Below are 23,788 nucleotides of genomic sequence, written 5' to 3' on the forward strand. Positions count from 1 at the left end.
TTTTATGCCTTTTGATGTTTTGATAAGTGACGTTAGTAATAGGTCTATGATGCCAATTATCAGATAAGAATTTTAGATGTTATAAACTACGATAAAATAGACACAAGCCTATTGGAAAAGGATAATTAAAACGTTTATTGGAGCTACGGACGAGTTCGTTCAACACTTTCATGTTTTCACTCGAATAAAACGCTGAAATTTCACTGCACATTTCATGAGAGCACTTTCAGCATTTAAAATTTTTTTTATACTATATTTAGCTTTATTGTGTTTATCATAATAGTTAATAAACGTTAGATCAATTTTTACCAGTGGGAGGCTCCTTTGCACAAGCACGGCAATACTTCAAGCTGGCCCACATACTAGCGCTCTACAAAGCGCAGGTCCGGCCACACATGGAGTATTGCTGTCATCTCTGGTCTGGCGCACCCCAGTATCAGCTCGATCCTGTTTCCGGGACAATACGACTTGGGTACCTTCAAAAAAGCGCGTACACCTTCCTTAAAGGCCGGCAACGCTCCTGTGATTCCTCTGGTGTTGCAAGAGATTGTGGGCGGCGGTGATCACTTAACAACAGGTGACCCGTACGCTCGTTTGTCGTCCTATTCCGTAAAAAAAAAAGATGCTGGCTAGATTATGTGTACCACAACGGCGCCTATTTCTGGCACGAAGCAGTGTGTAAACATTACTGTGTTTCAGTCTGAAGGGCGCCATAGCTAGTGAAATTACTGGGCAAATGAGACTTAACATCTATCGTCTCAAGGTGACGAGCACAACTGTAGTAGTAATGGGCTTGGCGTATCAATTACCATCAGCTGAACGTCCTGCTCGTCTCGTCTCTTAATGTCATAAAAAAAATTGAGGTGTGTAGATAGTACTTTGTACATTCTCCGCGTCTCTGGGCTACACGGGCAGTGTTATTTTAATTATAATTTTATTTAAATAGTTAACATATTTAAAATCAGATTAAACATTACAAACAGAACAATAATAAGTGGTACAAGTGTTCGTAAATCTTATTCCTACAGTAATCTTGTTTACACAACACAATCAACCCACTGACACACGACACGACACGCGTGTGACGCACATTACTTACACGTCATGAACAGCTTTAGCGGCAAAATGTACATTAATTACATGAGTTTTGTTTATTTTACACTAGCTGACCCGACACACGCTGTTAGCCAATAAAATAAAAGTGTGTGTGTACTTATGTATGTACGAAAGAAGTTCTACTTCTTTGGCCTAACAAAACAAAAATCCTTGAAATTATTAATTTTCGTGCTATGTTACGTTTGCAGAAAGAACAATATTGCAAAAATCTTGCAACAAAGGCTTTGATAATTAATTATTAAATAACGAATACGGCTGTACGGGCTTGAACCCTTTGCATATACTAATAATGGACGAAGAAACAAAAAAAAAATGTCGCAAACGTCAGTAAATAGGAAAAAATTAGGAACCAACTTCACCCTGTTACTTTTGTGTTACAGTGATCTTAAAATTTTATCATCATTTTTTCATAACGCGCCTTAAGAAGTATAACTTCAAAAATGATGTAAGTATTCTGGGATATTGTAGTCTAAAGCCATCGGAAATGTGTTAAAAATGAAACAAATACGTATTTCTGAGTGATTTTATAATATGCAGAAATAAAATGATAAAAATTAATATCGTATTTGTGTAAACAGCTTTTGTATTACCGCTCTACAACGGCCATGACTAGACATGAATGGACTCGAACCCGCGACCTCTCGCGTTCCTTGCAAGCGCTCTTTTCAACTGAGCCAACCGTTCGAGTGACGTATCGTTTATAAAATCTTGTATGCTTTGTTCCACTCTGAATGAAGCCACAACCTGAGATTCCCGCATCGTTCATAAAATTTTGTTTTTACTTTTATTTGTGTAATTAATCCCAGAAGTGAGGGTTATCACTTTAAAAACATAATAAATTAATTTCCGGGATACATAAATCTCGTAATTTAAACAGATTCATACAAGCAAATCTACTAACAATAATCCTACTTTGAATGAAATGAATGAAAATGAAAAAAAAAACAACATTGCGTGCGTACAAAGTACACATGTCAGAAGTGAAACCTGCATTGTGCATGAACCTCTAAACTGCATATGAATTCCTGGTACGTGTTGCTAGGATGACACATGATTTCAACCGCTATGAAAGACATTCCTATCACCACTAATATATGTTATAATATGTTCTTCTGGTGTCTATGTAGTAATACGTCGTGCGCTTGGAGACAGAATATACTAAGGTATACTCGCGCCATACTTAAGACAATCTCTTCTTTAACTATGATCGCCTGGTACCAAAACATTGTATTATGTTTCCTATCTCATCATCCCATGTTAATTATTATGAATTGATGTGACTGCTCTTTTTACTGTCGCTTTTTCGTTTTATTGACTTTCAAATCACAACGATGATAAAGAAGTGTTCACTTCAATAGTATGCAAATTTCTGTCTCATTCTTTGCCGGCTTCATCCTACACATTTTTGTATTTGTGTCACTTACCTGTCGTTTTTTCCGTTGCATCCGGTTTGAAATCACAACGATTCTAAAGAAGTTTCACTTCAAAAATTATTTACGTAAACTTACAAAAATATGGTTCAAATAAAAATGGTTTAAATTGAATTTAATGATATAAACTCGAATAGCAATTCAATCAAGTTTTAACTTTCAATCAATTTATATCGTAGGTCCTTCAACCACTCGGTCAACAAATATAGTTAGCCACGATGGACGTTGAGGTCAGACAATATGGGGAAGGACAACACAGCCGTGTTTGCTGACTAGATTGGATGCGTCGCTTGTCACACACATTACTGAATACAAATTGTGCTAATTTCCACCGCACTACGTCGCACAACCGCATACAGCTAAATGAGCGTCTCTAATACTATAACTAGTTGTTTATCATCTTATATATAAAATTCTCGTGTCACAATGTTCGTTCCCGTACTCCTCCGAAACGGCTTGACCGATTCTCATGAAATTTTGTGAGCATATTGTACTCAATACTATACCTACTGGTCTGAGAATCGGCCAACATCTATTTTTCATACCCCTAAATGTTAAGGGTAGTCCACACGATTTTTTTTTAATGTTTTTGACATTTTTTTTTAAATTTGTTTGATTATGAGAGAGCATTAAAAAATACATACAACTTCAAATTTTCACCCATCTACGATCAACATTTACTTTTGTATCGCGATTTTAATATCGGCAATACAACGTTTGCTGGGTCACCTAGCATTTAATTATTGACAGTTGGCGATTATTTCTAGTATGACTTATTGACATTAAGAATTAGAAATCAGGGCAAACGGGCAATTGTTGTATGTTCATAGGCACATAAGTGAATTTGCCAGAAACTGTCATAACTATAATGTTAACATCAGGAACAGACATAAACTTATGATGCCTACTACTCGGCTAAGTGGAGTTATTAAGTCTTTTGTGGGGCGATGTATATGCTTTTACAACAAGATCCCAGAAAATATTCAAAACAAAAGTATTACGTTATTCAAAGGAATTGTTAAAAACGTTTGTCTGGTAAAGGTTACTATAATATAAATGACTTTCTTAATGATACTACAGATTGGGAGTGGAGCAACCGCCCTCAGGCTAATGCCAATGCAAAGTAATTTTTGTAAACGTATTTTTTCTATGAAAAAAAAAGGCCCGCTGAGTTTGTTGCGCCCGTTCTTCTCATGTCTGAGGCATTAATGTTGGAATGGGTGGTAGTTTTGGGTTTTTGACTTTCAATAAGTGATGTCACATCCTATTTTGAATAAAAATAATTGAATTTGAATTTGAATGGGGCAACTGATCGAAAGTCAAAACCAGCAGTCCATCTCCACACAAGAGTACAAGAGCCTTTATTTATTTATCAAATATTTGCGAGATTTAAAACTTATATAATAGATTATATACAATACAATCCTACTTAGGATCTAGCCCTAAGTCACAATTAGCCAAAATTCTTTTAGCTGATCGTACGTCAGAGCAGAATAGGTCAATATTATCCAAGTGTTTTAATTTACTGAAAATATTTCAAGTGCAAATACATAAGCTCTGTAATTTGATCGGCTACGCGGGACACTGAGAAGGTTTCTTTTCTGACAGTGCTAGTATGGTATATATAGACTAATTTTGGAAAGGAGGTGTCCATATCTCCTTGATTAATTTTAGATAGAGCTATCATCATCAATAACGAGAAGTTACCGATGTTTCTACGCAATGAGAGACCACTCTCACCAAATAGATGTAAACGATTACAACGGTTTTCATAACATGTATCAGGTATTTTAAACTTATAGCAAAAGTATTTGGTAAATTTACTTACGTTGAATATTTTTTATTTTTTTTTGTATTTATTGTAGTAAGGGTTCCAGACTTGACTAGAATATTCAAGGTGACTGCGGACGTAGGAGCAGTAAAGAAAGTTTGATGATAATGACATGATTGGTCATAATTCGGGCTCCTGTAATTCCGCTGGTGTTGAAAGATAGAAGGGACGGCGGTAATCAGTTTCCGTCAGGATCGTTTTCCCTTCAGTATTTAAGAACAATTACTGCGATTGTAAATATCCTCCTTTTTTGAACATTACTATATTTAATATTATAAGGTGATTTATTGGCAACATATTTATTTATAACTATAGCTAGAAAATGCTATGATTACATTAGTAAAACTACTAGCAGAATTTCCGCATTGGATAGGTTGATCTGTTGACCGAAGTAGCTGCCGGCAGGCTTCCAGTAGCAATATTGAGGCCCGTAGAAAATACTTTGAACATTCTTAATGCTTCTAGGCACCGCGAGACCCCTCCGTACAAGTCATCAGACCCGAAACGGTACAAAGATGTAGGACCACCCAGCGGCCTTACTATTATTACTATATTACGGCACGTTTGGGAAATATTTATAATAGTGAATTTTTACAGTGAAAATATTTGATAAATCTCCCTCTGCTAAATTGTGAAGTGATATCTATGTAAATAATATATGAATTTTTTGGAGTTATTTATGTTTTTGCCAAAAAAATCTAAACCAAAATTTGATATTAAACGGAAATTATGTTAAATTTTGTAGTAGGTGTTAAACTTTAAACCGGCTTATACCCAGTTACTATAGACAACTAGCTAAAAGCTTCTACAAAATGATTATTTATCGAAAATGAAAGAACAAAGGTATTATGAAAAAAAATAGTTAAAACAAAAAAACACACTTGGTTGAAAAGAAAATGGTTGAAATTTAAAATGAACATATTGATGTTCATTTTCCTGCCTTATCGATGATAGATGAAATAAATAAATAGAAATAAATTAACAAAAATATTATTTTACAAATTGAAAAATTGAATGATTTTATCAAATTAACATTTAATCATCGGTCCTTAAAAATCTACGAAATTTGAACGAAATCTGGCCGTTTAAAGTGGGTCAAATCACTCCCCAAATGAGTTTGTTACAAACAAACATACATACAGATAAAGCTAATAAAAAGCGTGTAAAAATAAAAATTTACGGATATCAGAAAACTTGTAAAGAATGATAAAGTTGCTATTCTCAGCACTAACTCGATCAAAAAACTTCCACTGAATTGCTAATGAATGAACTTTCCAAGTGTATCTATTGATTCAGAGATAAAGATCACTCTTTTTACCCGACTTCAAAAGAGGAGGAGGTTCTCAATTCGTCGGTATGTTTTTTTTTTATGTTTGTAACTCTTGACTGGGTGAACCGATTTTGATAATTCTTTTTTTATTTGAAAGCTGGTGCTTCCCGTGTGGTCCCATTGTAATTTGGTCCGGATCTGACTATGACATCCATGAGAAAACCATAAAAGTCTTAAATTGCTATACATACGTATAAGTCGTATAATACGTAAGTCGGTGTCATCCAAGATAGGTTTGTTACTACATACATAGTTATAGGTGAGATGTGCTTGAGTCGCGAGGAGGCGAGAGGCGAGAGCGGGTCGCGGCGGAAGGATACCGATTTCAAAAATAACAATAATGGTAACTTGAATTAGATTTATTAATTAGATTGTATGAAAATACGCAATTATTTTAATACTTTTTAGTGCATATTATACTCGTATCTATTGTTTTGGAATAGGGTTTTTGATGTCGGTTGTTTTTTTGTTAATTTTTTTTTAATAAGAAAATATTATAGTAAACTTAACAAGACAAAAATAACAATGAGGCTTAAAGCAATATGCATTTGTAAAAAAAAACTGTTATTCCGAGTTTACAAGCATACCGTTAAATTTAATGCTTATGCACTATAATACATACATAAGTCGAATGTATTGAATTTGATTTCATTATACATGTACAAGTGACTATTCCGTATCTGATCTATTGCAGAGCAGTGCAGCAGAAATATTACGAATTTTGTTCATGAGAAAAATGTAGGAACTGTTAGTGAAATACTTGGAACACAACCTTACCGCGAAACGTTGATAGTGGTTGAAATATTCAAAGAATTTATCAACTTGTATAAATGTATTTTGTACGTTCATAAAAAAAATTCAGTTATCCGCTGACGAGTTTCCGTCTCACGGCTTCTAGCACTTGAGCACTTGAGAGCTGAAGCAATATAACAAAAATGGCAGAAATATATTAATTGCATCAATTTAATCAGTTTTTTAGTTTTTTTTTTTCATGTTTTCTACAGCTTATGAATCTATGTTCTTATTTTAATTTATAATTTGTCATTTTGAAGCATCATTATAGTTAAATCCACGTTTATAAATGCTCGAAGGAAAATATTTACAAACTTGGCTTTATAATTAGATATTTCAAGTTTCAGGCCGATTATAATCAAAATTGTTACTATTATACACTGGCCTGCAAAAGTAAGTATCACACTTTTCAAATTAAATTTTTTTCTTAACTATAGAAGATAGAGATTTAAGATTAAAAACGTTTTGTTGCAAATTTTATAGGCTTTAATTCTTAGAAACTAAAATTATACATTAGTAACATTTTTAACTTAAAAAAGATAAAACAATGAAAATAGACATTTTTAGGTTAGTGTAAAAGAAATCAACTAAAATGAATTACATGTTATTTAATTTTTAATAACTGGTATTGCCTCCTCGAGCTCTGATTACAGCTTCGAGCCGATTTGGCATACTGAACACTAGGTTTCGGAGCCGATGTTGGGGAATATTCTCCCATTTTTCTACCAGGGCCTGCTTTAGTGCCCTGAAGGTAGTAGGTGGTTGTCTGCGATTAGCCTCCCAAGCTCATCCCAGGCGTGTTCAATCGGGTTGAGATCAGGACTTCTTGATGGCCAAGCCATCACGCTGATACCGACCTCCTGAATATACTCTTGTACGATATGAGCCGTGTGTGGCCGGGGATTATCATGCATCAGCATCGATCCATCACCCATATTTGCTAAATACGGCCCTGCATACTCATTGAGAATCTCTTGAGCATATCTTTGCCCAGTGAGGGTGCCATTTTCTATGGCTACTAGCTCTGTGCGACCTTCTGAAGATATGCCAGCCCATACATGTACACTGCCTCCACCGTATTGGACTCTTTCTAAGATGCAGGATTGAAGGTATCACTCACCAGGTCGTCTGTAAACACTTCGCCTTCCATCAGAAGTGTAAAGGGAGAATCGAGACTCATCTGCAAACAAAATTCTAGACCATTCTTCTTCATCCCACTGCATGTGTTCACGGGCGTATCGCAGTCTCGCTACTCGATGCTGTCTCTCGAGTTTTGGGCCACTCGCTGGTCTTCGGGGTTTCAAATTAGCTTCAACAAGTCTTCTTCTCACTGTTCTGTCACTAAGTGTCACTGTCGGAAGTAGCTGTTGCTGGACTTCAACTGCATTTTGGTGGCGATTTCTTAACACAGTGGAAATAATATAACGACCTTCTCGGGCACTGGTACACCTGGGTCTGCCATTACAAGGTCTCCTCAGATGGTGTCCAGCCTCTTCGTACCTTCGCTTTACCTTCTGGACCGTTCGTACCGTCACACTCACCATCCTTGCAGTGCGATGCATACTGATGCCTAGTGCCAGAAAACACATGATCCTAGCACATCGTTCAACTGAAAGAGGCATGATAAATAAATGTTATGTGCTTTTTAGCATAAATTTTTAAAACAAGACCCATCGATCTTGAAAAAAATTTAAAACAGAAAGAAAAATGTGAATGGTAAAATTGTAATTCGGAAACGTCCACTTTGAAAAAGGAATGTTTTGTTTTTGAAGTTTTTTTTCAGCCAATTCTTAAAAGAAGGTTACCGACTATAAAGTTTTTATGTACAAAATTAAATTTTCTTCGGAGTCCTTTTTATTTCGAAAGTATATCTTGTGAACTTAAAACGTTATCCCAATTTTAAAAGTGTGATACTTACTTTTGAAGGCCAGTGTAGTATCCTTAAGTTCATTAGAAACACAGGTCGTGGTGGAAAGTTATAAAAGTTAACCTCATTTGTTGGACATTCATTTTTAGGATTCCGTAGGCAAATAGCAAAAAACATAACCCTTATAGATTCATCATGTCTGTCTGTCCGTCCGTATCTCACAGCGACTATGCTCCGAAACTTTAAGAAATATAACGTTGAAACTTGGTAAATAGATGTATTATGTAAATCGCATTAAGATTTTCCCATATAAATAGAAAATAAGCAATAAATTTGAGGGTTCCCCATACTTAGAACTGAAACTCTAATTTTTTTTTCACAAACCCATACACGTACCTCTCTATGTTTCTAATAGAGGTTTCTAATATAATTTTTTTCTAAACTGAATAGTTTGCGCGAGAGGCACTTCTAAAGTAGTAAAATATGTCCCCCCCCCCCCCTGTAACTTCTAAAATAAGAGAATGATAGAACTAAAAAAAATATATGATATACATTACCATGCAAAATTCCACCGGAAATGGTTTGAACGAGATCTAGTAAGTAGTTTTTTTAACTAGAACTATTACATTCTGTTACTTGCTGCTACGGAACCCTTCATGGGCGAGTCCGACTCGCACTTGGCCGTTTTTTTTATTTAAACACTTAAAGGATCAACTTGAGCCAGTTTTGTTTCCACTGCCTTGCTTATTGCTTCAAAATTAATGAATACATACATAAAAATATCAAGAATATTCAGTCAATTCGCTACGAATCCGCATCGATTGGGCTGAGCTATTGAAGCATTAACTGCGAAACGCAATATTTTATCGTTCAGCGATACTAAGGATTTATTACCTGACAGAATATTTGGATGGTTTAAATAAATTATGTTTGCTATTCTGGTATATAACTGTAATATTATAATGTAAAAAGCCATTTTATTGCTGTTATATTTCGTAACGTATTTTTCCATATTACAAGAAATTTTAATCGGCAATAAATCCTGTCGAAATTCAGTCATTTTTACAACGTTTTAATCCTTTTAATAATAATTTTATTAAAATATAAGTTACCACAAATACAATTTTATGAACGACGCGAGACTCGAACCCGCGACCTCTCGCGTTCCGTGCGAGAACGGTGTATTTAATCTCATGAGGGTTATCACTTTAAAAACATAACAAATTGATTAAATATGTGTTATTTAAAAAAATACCAGAAAAATTTAAGTATGTGTTTATTTCAATATTTAATTCTTTAATGTAGAACTTACCGGAAGGGAAGTTAAATTGACAAAATCGTAATTGTTCTAAATATAGTTATAAGATTTGTTTTATATATTTGTTTGCAAATTATATTTCATTATTTTTACAATGTGTTAAAAATTTTAGGAACGATATATATCTTTTAAAATAAAATAAAAAAACCAAGAATACCACTGTTTGCAATATAAGTTGAGAGAAACATATTTGTAAAATGAAACCGGAAGTTCTTTGTATACTTTTTTCATAAACTTGTGCTAAGCGTCCAGTGTTAGCACTATGATAAAACTTTCGAGGGCCAAGGGGCGTGTTACATATAAAAACTTTTTTAATCTGTTATTTTCAGCCGGTGAATTCTTAAATATTCCTTTATATTCGGCATAAACATTCACTTTGAAATTCAATGGAACAGTTTTTGTTCGAATATATTTTCCGAATAAATACTTTATCATTATTTAAATGTTTTCAGATATACGTACCTTTTTAATTTGATAATTACCTTTGAAGTGCTTTCAATTTGTTATTTTTAAGTCTAATCTAATCTACCTCACTTCCGGGATTAAATTTATGGACGATGATGAAAGTAACCCACGCCTATCGGGATACGCTCCAGCGCTCAGGACACTGTCTGAGTGACGCATGATTCACAGATTTTTTGGTAAATTAGTATTTATGTTTGTTATATCCATTTAAATTTCAATGAAATGCTCATATTATGGAAGAGTTTTAGCTAATTGTCTTTGTTGTGTTTAAGGTTTCACACTGCTAAAAATGTCGAATAAACATAGAAATTAGTAATAATTGAAGCTTTAATTGTAGGATTTTTTTTAATTTTCTGTTCCATAGTTTATTTATTTATTTAAAACATCACAAAATCCACAGAACTTAAAATAGGTTATAATAATACTATTTTGTAGGAGTTACATCTAATAATGGATTTACAATATTTATAAAAAGACATGATATTTGTGCGTGTGGGGTTTGGTGAGAGTGCGCGTGTGTGTGTGTGTGCATGTGTGTGTGTGTGTGTGTTTGTGAATTACTCTAAATTTAACCTTCCTTTAGATTTTTACTAACACTCCTTTTAAAGCAGCCTTTACTGTTATTAAAAAGTTCAGTACTGTTGAATTGCTTATTATAGTTGCATAGAGTGCGACAGATTACCGAATTTTCATAATAATTAGTAGTACCCAATTTCGATGTAGGGACAATTTTTTTATGTTAGAGAGGGCAATCAGGCAGGTGGGAACACGTTCAAGTGTGAACATTAACATGAATGAGGTGGCTAAGAGATGTGTTGTCTGTCGGCCGCTGAAGAGAGTGGAGCTAAATATTTAGGAAAGCCGTTTTGATAGTCCGTTATATTTTGAAAATAAGGGATGAGACGAGCAGTACGTTTAGCTGATGGTAGTTGATACGAGATAATAATATAATTATCTTTATTTTCAATATTTGTCTTGTATGGACATATTTTCTATGAGAAAATTTATTGACGCACGGTTTGACAGTTCTCGCTGTGAGACCATTTCATTATAACAACAGGGAATTTTACGAAATAGTCCTTGATGTTATAGAATATTATTGACAAATTTATACAAAACAGTATTTTATTTATTATATAGGAAAATAATAACGTCTGTCGGGTCAGCTAGTTGAATATAAGACCTACTAACCAGACCAACTTCCTTAGCTTAAGAAAAAAAAAATTGTATTTTTTTTAATATTTTGAGAGTCAGAATTCTGGAATGATTGATGAATTATTTTCTATGTTATTTAACTTTTAGGAATTGAGTTATTTACAAGATTGGTGAAGCCATTATCAAAGTACAAAACTAAACTTATCATAATTTTAGGTAAAACAAAATAAAGTGAACCTACAGATTAATACAGTTTGTTTAGATTACATAATACATATTACACAACACGATGTTTACCCTAAGTCCAATTAGAAGGGGAATAAGTAAGAAAAATATATTTATTTCCCGGAGCCTCTATTTGTGTAATATCGCTGTGGGAACACAATATTTTTTTGATATCATTATTAACGGAGCAGCTCCGGAAATTTGGTTTCTGTTGAGTTCAGGCGTGTCTTGTTGAATGAAATATTAGGATCGTTATGTGAGATTTATTATAAGGGTTAAATAATGTAAGTTTGAAGTGGAAGTTATTTTAATTAATTTTTATATTTACAATACTATGATTATATTAAATTAAAACTATAATTACGGGAAAGCGTACTAAGAATACTGGCAGAATTTCCATATTGGATAGCTCGGCTGATCCGTCGACCGTTAAAGCTGCCAGCACTTGGGTTTCCAGCAGCCCTATTGAGGTGAGAAGATAGTGCTTTGTTCTTTTGGACCTTTTGCCTCTTGGACCCACGGGCCAAGTGTCTCGACACTAAGCGTTACAAAGATGTAAGGCTCACTGAGACCGTCATATTTGTGACATTCGCTGTCTTCGGCAGTTGAAGCAGCAGCCCCAGCACTAACATAGATCATGAGAAGAAGCCAGAGTGTGGACGCAATTCGTGTCCTACACCAGCGCCCTACCCCATGCCCAAGCCACCAGGATCATTCCATCGGGACGCTTGCCATCGCGGCGGGTATATTAGGAACGGCGAATGTCCTGCGGATGCTGGCGTGACGACGGCATATCCTGTCAAAATCGGCAGGGTACGGCTTGCCGATTTCTACTTTCTTCTAGTCTAAGCCAACATTGAAGTAACGTTCGACTTGATTTATTTATTTGGAGAGGATGGCTATTTGTCTAGTCCTAATAACTATAATTATATAAATTTATAGCTCGTCTTTAACCCTGCCGCATTTTCTTCTTGACGCGAGTATTACAAACAGCACCTGGGAGCAGGGTGTAGTCGTCTAGGATGGTGTTATGATTATGCATTAGTGGGATCGCTGAGGAGATGAAGAGGCGTTTGATTAACCTCAAGACAACATCTGCAGATTTTTTTGATTCCGACCACACTGAGGTACTTGTTTAGGCGACAGTGCCCAGTTAGCATCCTGGTAAGTATGTATACATTTTTCCTGTTTAATGATAGGGATTCATTCGCGTTTCTATTGTTGAATGCCTTTATCAGTGCTTTGGAATGGTTGAAACCTCTTTAGGTGCTCCAGTGTTTAAGTGCTTCTTGTTGACACTGGTTCCTCAGGGTGTGAGGAATGGCAGTCTTAGGTAGTCCATAAATAGGTTCCGGACCATATTGGACAGCTTTAGCTCATGCCCTGGGATCCATCTGAGAACCACTCTGTTCTTTACGCTTAATGTGTTTAGGCGCCGTCAAGTCAGCGTCAAAAGCCAACAATGCTGCCTGACTGTCAGAGTGAATGTATATGTTTTGGTTCTAAAATGCAGTATACCTTTTCTTGAGCTAAACTCTCCAGGTTTGTGCTAGATTTAAACCTAGGGCGATCATAGACCACACAACCAACTTCAATTTTTATTTTGGACCCATCAGTGACTCTTAAGAGACTCCCGTCCTTCCACGAGACTTTGTTGTTCATCCAGACATCTCTAGAAGGTCGTTCCACATTATAATGTTTGACAGTTGTTTATTGTGGAGTCATTTGATTAGGTGTCATACTTAATATTATGTGGTCTCGCAAAACTGAGTCTTCGAAAGTCAGAAGCCTTTGCGGTATCCAGTTAGATGACCCCCTCTGGGCGATTGCACTCATCATGCTCGCCTTCGCCTCATGCTGTATGAACAGTGGAAGAGGCGGTAGGCTTATCATCACCTCTATGACCGCACCAGTAGTAGACGTCATAGCCCAGGAGCCAAAGTCTCTGCAGGCTGTTTCACGTATCTGCAGTTGTTTTCTGGCAGGCTTACAGCAAATACTAGAAGCACCACTAGATGGGGTTACAGCAAATTAACATAACTAATAACTAACGTAACTATCCTATTATTATTTCATTGCATCTGATCTCCACATATTAAAATATCAAGTATCTCTGCGTTATTATCAAATAATATTGTATTTCTACACAAACAAAGGTTCCGGGAAGCAAATATATTTTTGTTCCTTGGTCTTCTTTCGATCATATATAAGGTAAAGTTATGTTGTAAAGGTACCTTAAAGGCTTGCCTGTAATCTAATTTTATTTGAAATTTTGTGAAGTATCTGAATTATGACACAAATCCGAATATATTTTATTTTAAACATTGGCCTCTGAATAATTTGCGGTGAAAACCCGCGTCAACGCGCAATATAGAGTGATAAAGATTACACAAAATCTATGTATGGCGGATTTGAAAAGGTCTCGCTTATTATGAGGTTGTAGTGTGTATTAGCTTTATACATATATGCACACACTTATCGCTCCTAACAGTATATTATAAGCTCTTATAGAGCATAGTAAAGGGGCTTATAATCTCAGTCAGACTTTTCATTTAACACCTCCAACAACACATGGTGACCCTGTCAGTGCTGTCTGTTTTTTTTTGGGGAGTAGTAAAATACATTTACGTATTGAATATCTCAAAAACTGGGCCCATATATCCATGGAATTAAATGAACTTGTATAGATTCAGAGATTGAGATAATTGTATAATAATAAATAAATATTTTTTTTTCTCACCTCACTTTTAGTCCCTGGTACGAGGAAGAAAAGTGGCCGATTCTCTCCCGGCAAGATGACTTTTGTCCCTCGTACCATGGACTAAAAGCGAGCTTGTCATCCAGGGGAAAAAATCGTATACGTAAGATAAGTAGGACATTACCACCCGCGATAGTACGAATATTTCGCGGGTGAGAATGACCTACTTTTCTCCGTAAGTGCGTAATATATTATTATAACCTCATGTGCCAGTATTTTGTATGGCGTATTGTGTTAATATAATTCGTGAACAATGCGGCTAACAGTTGTCGGGATTATATATAATCTGAGTTCCGGGACCGAATCCCATACAATGTCACATAGAGAGCCAACAAATTGGCTGGTTACAACAATATATTGTTCCATGTTAATGCAAAATTAAATATTTGACCTTGTTTACGAAAATATTGTTTACTTTGCAATGTTGCCGTTAAATTTATGTGATTATGACTGTCAAATAGGTTTAATATATTTTAATCCAATAATTTTTTCTGAAATAAGAAAGTTCACATTACTCGAAACAGACTGATAAAATTAATAATCAATTGTATTGTGGTATAAGCCACGCTTAAACATATAATGCATTTGTTAAAAAACTGAAATTCTGTCATTGTAAACGAAAAGTTAGATTGCATATAAAAAGTGTAACGTATTAAATTTACTTATTACGTTACATACGAAAACACTGGAATTTCATGTTATATGCATGCATGCTACTTCTGGCTACTGCATGGCAATGTATGTAGCCATATTCCCTCACCAAGTTCTGATCCTTATGGTTTACTTTGCATGGTCTAATAGCTTTCAGATAGATTCACTTAAATTATCTTAAATAAAAGCAATCTATTAATACGCGTAAAAGAATACGCATTGACAGAACGCTGCGCCAGCGCCAAAATCACGCCGATCTGAAGAGGAACGGAAAGGATATTTGGAATTTTTATCATGAGAAGAAAAGCAGCTATAACTATTAGCAAAATATTCGCGGTCAAAGAATCTGGCATTAATTTTTATTTGTAACTTGAAATATATTTAAAGATGTTAAAGATGTACAAAATCATTCCTGTTGAAATTCATATTTCCCGCGTTTGAATTCTTTTATCAAGCATCTTATATATTACGTATATAATTTTGCGTTTATTAGATTCTAATAAATCTTTGAGAGCAAAATTCAAAGAAATTAACATCTTGACTGTTGCTTCTCAATATATTCTTGATAATGTAATGTATGCTCATAGGCACATAAGTGAATTTGATAGAAACTGTCATAACCATAATGTTAACACCAAGAACAGACATAAGCTTATAATGCAGTAGGTTAAGTCGAGTTAGTAAGTCTTTTGTGGGGTGATGTATATGCTTTTACAACAAGATCCCAGAAAATGTTCTAAACAAAAGTATAACCTTATTCAAAAGTGTTGGGGAGTAGTTTCCAGCAGAATAAACCATATGATTTAATATTTTCGTTTTATTTTCTTCCTTTTACATGTTTTCTACTTATTTTCTATTTTTCACAAAACACCAATTTTTAATTACGTAGATCGAGCCTTTTTCTACATTATTTCAACTGTCATCTGTGACACTTAACTTTTTAATTCCATAGACTACGCTTACTAATTTTCATTCTCTATGTTTTGGAGATAAACATTGGTACCTCAACATTCTCCCTTAATGTGTGATTACTAAAACAGTACTACAAAACAAAATTATATACTAACTAAACTTTCTAATATAACCTCTCATACTAATTTCAAACTTACATTTTACATACAACACTTAAATCTGAAATACTCTAAGTTCAATAAACTTATAACTCTTACTTATTACACATTAACACTTTCACTTACAAACTTGACTTACACTGCAATACTAACTTTAGTTAACCATATTTTTTTTTATTTATTTATTTATTCTAAGCACTTTATGATAGACCCATACATTTTACAAAATAGTTTTGTTGAATTTTAGGCAAAGGTTTTGGTTATATATCAGCAAGTTGATACTTAGTTGACACATATCTTACTATTATAACACCTGACTCCACTTTCTCTTTAATAAAGTTATACTTTACATCAATATGTTTTAACCTCTTTTGATCTGGATTCTTAATAGTTTTGATACAGCTATGATTATCCTCAAAAATAGTAACATTTTCTATTATAATATTCAAATCTTTTAACAACTTAATAAGCCAACATGCTTCCATTGATGCTTCACAAAGTGATATTAATTCTGACTCAGTAGTGCTTAAGGCAACAGTGCTTTGTTTTCTCGACTTCCAGATAACAGTATTATTAAACAATTTAAATAAATATCCAGATGTGGACTTCCTATCAACAATGTCTCTACCAAAATCTGCATCTGCATATCCTACCAATATACCATTTGAAACATTATTATCTTTCTTAAAACATAATGAATAATCAACAGTCTGCTTAATGTATCTTAAAACTCTCTTAATAGATTTATACAACTTTTCACAAGGTTTTGATTGAAAGCGACTCAAGTAACAAACTGAACTTGCAATATCAGGCCTTGAACCAATCATAGCATACATTAAAGAACCAATAAGTGATCTACATTTATGTTCCAAACTAAAGTCAATCTCAGAGTTATCAATTTCTAAAATAAAATTTTGATCCATTGGTGTGTCACAACCTTTACAATCAGTCATACTCCATTTGTCTAATACACTTTTCAAATAATCTGTTTGGTTTATAAAAATGTCTCTATCTACCTTTTCAATTGAAATACCTAAATAGTTCAAAACGTTGTTAGTCATGTCCTTCATTCTGTATTTCTCAGATAAGCATGTCTTTAATCTATTTATTTCTTTACTGTCCAGTCCAAATATTAATAAGTCATCTACATATAATGATAAATATATGTCACCCTTAGAAAACAAACAATAGTCTTTTTGAGATCTTTGAAAACCGTTAGTCTGTATAGTTTCATTAAAATGCTCATACCAGTACTTAGGTGATTTCTTCAAGCCATAAAGTGATTTAGTTAATTTCAATACATATCCTTCTCTAATATTTACTCCCTCCGGTGATTTGATATAAACATTTTCATCAAGGCGACCATATAAGAATGCTCCCTTAACATCCATCTGGTGAATCTCATAATTCTTTTGGGCCGAAACTGATAGTAATATCCTTAATGTTTGTACCTTCAAAACAAGTGAATATACATCATCTATAACGTCCTTTTGTTGAAATCCTCGAACAACAAGACGTGCTTTACATATCTTATTTTCTCCTACATATTTCTTTGTGAATATCCATTTACTATCCAAAAGTTTATGATTATTTTTCTCAGGGACTTCTTTCTATGTCTGAGTTTCTTCTAAACATCTATTTCTTCTTTAATCGCTTTTAACCATTCTCTTTTATCTTTCCTGTTATGTATTTCTTCAAAACTTTGTGCTGCATCTTGATTACTAGCCAATAATGCATATAAAACTTCTGTATCATCATCAAAATCTAGAACATAGTTTTCATGCCATTTTGGTTTAGTTATTTTCCTGTTACTTCTCCCTGTTTTTAAGCTTTCTGTCTGTTCTCCCTTTTTCTGAGCTTTCTTCTCTTTCTTCCATTTTTCTTCATTTACCTCTTCAACTTCAACCTCTTGTCTTACTTCTTGACTCTGTTCAGCTTTCTCATTGTCTTCATATAATTCTTCACTCCTTGAATAATATTCATCGCACTCTTCATTAGGCTGGTCTTTATATGATCTATATTTTACTATATTGTCTGTATTTTCTTTATTCTCCTTATTCATTGGTTTCTCATCAAATACTACATTTCTTGCTCTTGCTACAATAACTTTACCTGTCTTTTCATCATACAATTTGTATCCAGCAGTTCCATATCCGATAAAAACCATTTTCTTACTTGTATTATCCAGTTTCTTCCTTAGTTCTTTAGGTACATGGTTATAAGCCGTGCAGTCAAAAATCCGCATGTTAGATACATTAGGTTTTCTTCCTTCCCAAAGCTCTGATGGAGTTACGTCTTTTCCAATAGTAGGACTTCTGTTAGTAACGTATGCTGCAAACAAAACTGCATAATCCCAAAATTCTTTACCTAATTGCGAGTCCATCAAAACAGTTTTAGCCTTTTCTATTAGTGTTCGATTCATTCGTTCTGCGACTGCATTCATTTGTGCTTTATACGGTACTGTATATTGTAATTGAATACCTTTACTATCACAAAAGCTCTGAAATTCCCTTGAAATATACTCCTTACCATTATCCGATCGCAATTTTAAAATATTTTTCTCAAAATAGTTAGTTACAAAGTGATAATATGATTTAAATTTTTCAAATACCTGATCTTTTCTATGCACCATATAAACCATTACAAAATAAGTATAATCGTCAATGAATGTCACAAAATATCTATGTCCTTCCATACTAACAGGTGTTATAGGTCCACATACTATGAACGTATACGTAACGAACGAACGAACGAACACATACGTAACGTATGAACTAATTCTAATGGTTAAGTAGCTCTTCGTCCTGGTTTATTAAAACGTAATTAAGTCATTTTCCCTAAATCACACGGTTCACATATTCTGTCATTATTGTCACAATACAAGTCGTCCATTCCAATAATGAGTCCTTTTTTAGAAAGTAGTGTCTAGTTTTTCATTCCTAAATGTGCAAAACGTCTATGCCATAATTGTAATACCTGTTTATTTCTGTCATCTACTAAATTGCAATCATTTTTAAAAATATTCATCTTTATGTTATACAAAGATCCTTCATTGTTACCAATCATTATAAGATAATTATAATTATAGATTCTTACTTTCCTGTTACAAAATTCAACTCTAAATCCACTGTTTTCAATTTTAGAAACTGACAATAAAGTCTTTCTCAAATCGGGTACATAATAAACATTTCTTATAGTAACTTCCTGACAATTATTACCAACATAAGTTACAGCTCGAATATTGCCTACACCAATCGCTTTTAGAGTAATGCCGTTCTTGCTTTCTGATTCGCTATTTATGTTTGCTCTCTTCTCTTCCTCTCGCGCGGAGTCTATCCTTTACAGTACTTAACGTTAGGTTTGGTAGCGACTCCAGTGCAGCTACAATCATGTATCCTCTGGCATATATCCTTCTGGCATAGATAACAACAGCGTGTTGATTTTTTCTTCTTCTGACAATGTACTCCCTGCATCTCGCAGTTGGTTGAATACCATATTTAGTTTTACAAAATGTTCACTCATAGTACAAGCTCCTTCTATAAACTTTATTTCCGACAGTTGTCTTCTTAGAATAATATTTTACTTCGTATACCTTTCTTCATGAATGAGTCCTCTAGTTTCTTCATCATGTTATATGCCATGTTTTCATCTTGTATATAATCTAGGTGACTATCCGCCACTGCACTCACGATGATGTTCTGTGCTTTCGCCTCCGTCTTTGTATTTTCCGGTATGCTAGCAAAACTCGATTTTTCGATGGCATCCAAACATTCATGTTCTTTGAGTAGTTTGCATATTCTGAACCGCCATATAGCAAAGTCTTCGCCGGCAAACTGTTTTATTTTCGTTATTTCTGTCGTCGTATTGTTAGAAGCCATTTTTATCACGTTTTTTTCCTCACTTTAATCTTCGATCATCACAGCGAACCACGCTCTGCTACCACTGTTGGGGAGTAGTTTCCAGCAGAATAAAACATATAATTTAATATTTTCGTTTTATTTTCTTCCTTTTACATGTTTTCTCCTTATTTTCTATTTTTCACAAAACACCAATTTTTAATTACGTAGATGGAGCCTTATTCTACATTATGTCAACTGTCATCATTCCATAGACTACGCTTACTAATTTTCATTCTCTATGTTTTGGAGATAAACATTGGTACCTCAACAAAAAGAATCGTTTAAAAACGTTTGTGTGGTAAAGGTTGCTATAACATAAATGACTTTCTTAATGATACCACAGATTGGGAGTGGAGCAACCGCCCTCAGGCTAATGCCAATGCAAAGTAATCTTTGTAAACATATTTTTTCGATGTAAAAAAAAGCCCGCTGAGTTTGTTGCGCCCGTTCTTCTTAGGTCTGAGGCATTCGTTTTGGAATGGGTGGTAGTTTTTGACTTTCAATAAGTGATGTCACATCCTATTTTGCATAAAAATATTTGAATTTGAATTTATTTCAACATTGAATTAAAGATATAATTATAAGGATGTAAGAACATAGTACATAACTGATTGAAACTAAATTTCAATCACAACTCGCTTGTGTGATGCATTTAACTCCAAGCGTGAGTGAAGCTTGGTTTAATAACGTTCTAATTATATTGTGGAAATTGGGAACGCTATCAGCTAGGCGAGGCCGTATTGAAAATTCGAAGCCTCACAGGCTAATAGCTCATATTAGTTGGGAGATTAAGTATGATTAGGCTTCAAATTTAATATCGCACTTATATCAACGAAGTAAAGCTTGTAAATTGGAATGCATAAGGTAATCATTAAAATTATTTATTCGTTTCAATACTATATTATGTTGTTACATTCATATTTAATTTTCTACGCTCAGATGATGCATACGCAGAAATTAAATGGTTTGCAACTTTATACATTCTCTCGGACTCTATATTTACAATAAAATTAATAAATTTCTTAACATATATCCACTCAATTCAGATTTTTGCAACGAAAAAGTATCTGAACACCTTCATAGCCTTACATATGACGAAACTGAACAGGTAATGTAGAAAGCAAATATACAAATATATTATTACTTGCTATTTTACTTTATCAATCATTTATTCAAACAAAACAAATATTATACCAAAAATACTGGCAGCATTTGCTGTATAGCACGGCTGATAAGTTGACTGAAACAGCAGCCTGCGCTTGGGTTGCCCTATGGAGGCGAGAAGATAGTACTTTGTACATTCTCCGCGCCTCTGGGCCCCACGGGTCAAGTTTCGCTACACTAAACGGCACAAAGATGTAAGACTTATTGAGACCGACATATTTGCGACGTTTGCAGTCTTCGGCAGTCGAAGCAGCAGCCCTAGCACCATCTGATGTAACTACTGTTACTATTTTTGTTTAGTCATAAAACGGTATCTCAGTAATCTACTGACACACCCCCTCACCATCTCATTCACCTATCATTACTAAGTGAGGATCAGACCACATAACACTATCACACAATATTCGTGTAAATCATATTTATTAGAATAAATGCAATCATTTAAGTAAATTATTTATTGTGATTCGAGGGGATTGGCTCTGTAAGCTGAAATACAGGTTCTTCCTAGTTCGGCTTCCGCTGCCTAAATTTTTATGTAAATACTTAACTATGCTTATTGCATTTATTTGTTATTAATTAGAATAAGTACTTTTTGTAAAACAAATAAATAATTATAAATATTAGGTCTTTAAAGCTGCCTTCATGCTTGTTAGAAGCTGACAGAAGCTGACTGAAGATTATTCGATGTAACTCATCTACAACCTTAGCATTGTTGAATCTGTGCTTGTGAGTAATTACCGGCTTATCCCCTATTATTGGTTTCAGAAATCGCCTTTACTTCCTTCAAGGGATTACTGATAAATATAGCCAGACTGGTGTGATTATGTTCGTTTGCGTTTATTTACTTTGTTGCAAATATCTTATAAGAATCGCACTTTATTTTGTATTTTTTTGTTTTATATTTATCATGTAATGTTTACTCCACAGGGTCTATCTGAGACGCATATTGAACTCTGTATGAGCGAGCCCCTTCTGTTGAAGCACGACTATGGTGTTAACAATGTCGCGTAGCAACGCTTCGACGTATATGACGAGAGTTGTCAAACGTCATATCGTGCAGCAACGTAGATGACGAGAGTTGTCAAACTTCAAGACATTGATAATTTCAACAGCTCCGTCAGCAATACTCGTAGCTTTAGCGTAAAAGTGTTTATCTACACCCATGCTTTAAATCCTCTATTAAAGATTCTGAAACAGTTAGCTTATTGCCAACATTAAAACACCCAATGTCGTAATAACCATTACATCATCCAAACGAGTGTTGATTACAACACTCGTTTGAACACTCGTTTGAAGCGTTGTTACACAACATTAGTTGTACTGAATTTCATAACAACACTCCTTGGTTTTTTTTTCGATCCTTTCATGCACAAAGAGTTTCAACAAACAGACACATTATTATTGCTCGATGCGTGGTATCTGTATGAATTTCAAAAAAGAACATTTTCGTTTACGCGGGTTCCACACTACCAGAACATGGCGAGCCGTAATAAAAAGGTTATTCGGAACCCCGCCATTTTTCTTGAAAAAATGAGCGATTCAAGTTTTGACAGCACACCGCCGGATATTTTAAGCGCTGCAAAATAACATAATAATCAAGTGAATTTTAATAATTGCACTATACAAAATGTAAATTACTACTAAAATTAATAATTCTTTCATTAATACTTAGTTTATTTGTATATAATCAGTAAGGGATGACATTAGGTTACTACTAGGGCTGGCTGTTTTAATGTTAGCAGTAAGCTAACTGTTTCAGAATCTTTTAGAGGGTTCATATTCTGGGTGTAGATAAAGTCTTGTATGCAACTGTTGATAATCAGGTATTAAAACACTCATGTGATACTATTATCACTTCGCCTCGTGTGATAAACCCACATTCGTGTTTTAATACCCCTTATTACACAACAGTTGCATAATTAACCATTACTTTAGACGCTGTAGACCCGGGTTCGATACGCCTACCAGTGTTATGGAATTTTTCGGGTTTTGTAAAGTTAATGGAAATTTCTAGTAAGTTCAGGATCAAATCAAACAGAAAAAAAGGGATGGAAAATGTGTAAGCACGATAAAAATAGTTAAAAGAATTTTCTAGTACAATTTAAATTTAAAGATGGCATGGGAGAATCATTTTGAACATAGAACAGATCCGGGGGTATATAAGCCGTACTAAGCGTGGCCTACAGCAGTTCTAGTTCTGACTCGAAAGTGTTAAGAAGAAGAAGAAGAAAAGAAGAAGTAGTGAAAAGTGGAAGTTTTCCAAGAAGAAGAAGGTAGAAGAGACTTAGTCTTCGGTGCGGTGTGACGCGTTGAAGGTACCGCCGCCCACAAGAGGAACAGCGGCAGACCGGCGAAGTGCAAGTTCAGAAAAAGTGAACGCAAATAAAGACTCGTTCTTATAAGGCAGGGACCCCACAGCAGTTTATATATTGGACGACCCCTATAGCCCAGTGGTTAGTGACCCTGCCTACTGAGCTTAGAGGTCCCGGGTTCGAATCCCGGTAGGTGCAATCATTAATATGATGAATATGAATGCTTGATTGGAGAGTCATGGATGTTTATTTGTATTTATGTATGTTTAAGTAAGTATATTGTATTAAATATATCGTTGTCTTGTACCCATAGTATAGGCTATGCCTAGTTTGGGGCAATATAACTTGTGTAAGAGTGTGTCAATATTATTATTATTATATATATAAGCTATCTATATATATAAA

At 34.4% G+C, this 23,788-nt stretch overlaps 1 protein-coding gene across 1 annotated transcript in view; it reads left to right on the top strand.

Moving 5' to 3' along the window:
* The window catches only part of LOC126965679 (rab-like protein 6), a 339,766-nt gene extending 316,956 nt beyond the window's left edge, over nt 1-22,810 (top strand). Inside the window, exon 12 of the transcript XR_007729577.1 lies at nt 22,779-22,810. The gene's annotated coding sequence lies outside the window, so the exon portion shown is untranslated. The remainder of the gene's footprint in view (nt 1-22,778) is intronic.
* The last annotated feature ends 978 nt before the right edge of the window (nt 22,811-23,788 follow it).

The sequence above is a fragment of the Leptidea sinapis genome, chromosome 8, assembly GCF_905404315.1.
Source record: "Leptidea sinapis chromosome 8, ilLepSina1.1, whole genome shotgun sequence".
Taxonomy (NCBI): Eukaryota; Metazoa; Arthropoda; class Insecta; order Lepidoptera; family Pieridae; genus Leptidea; species Leptidea sinapis.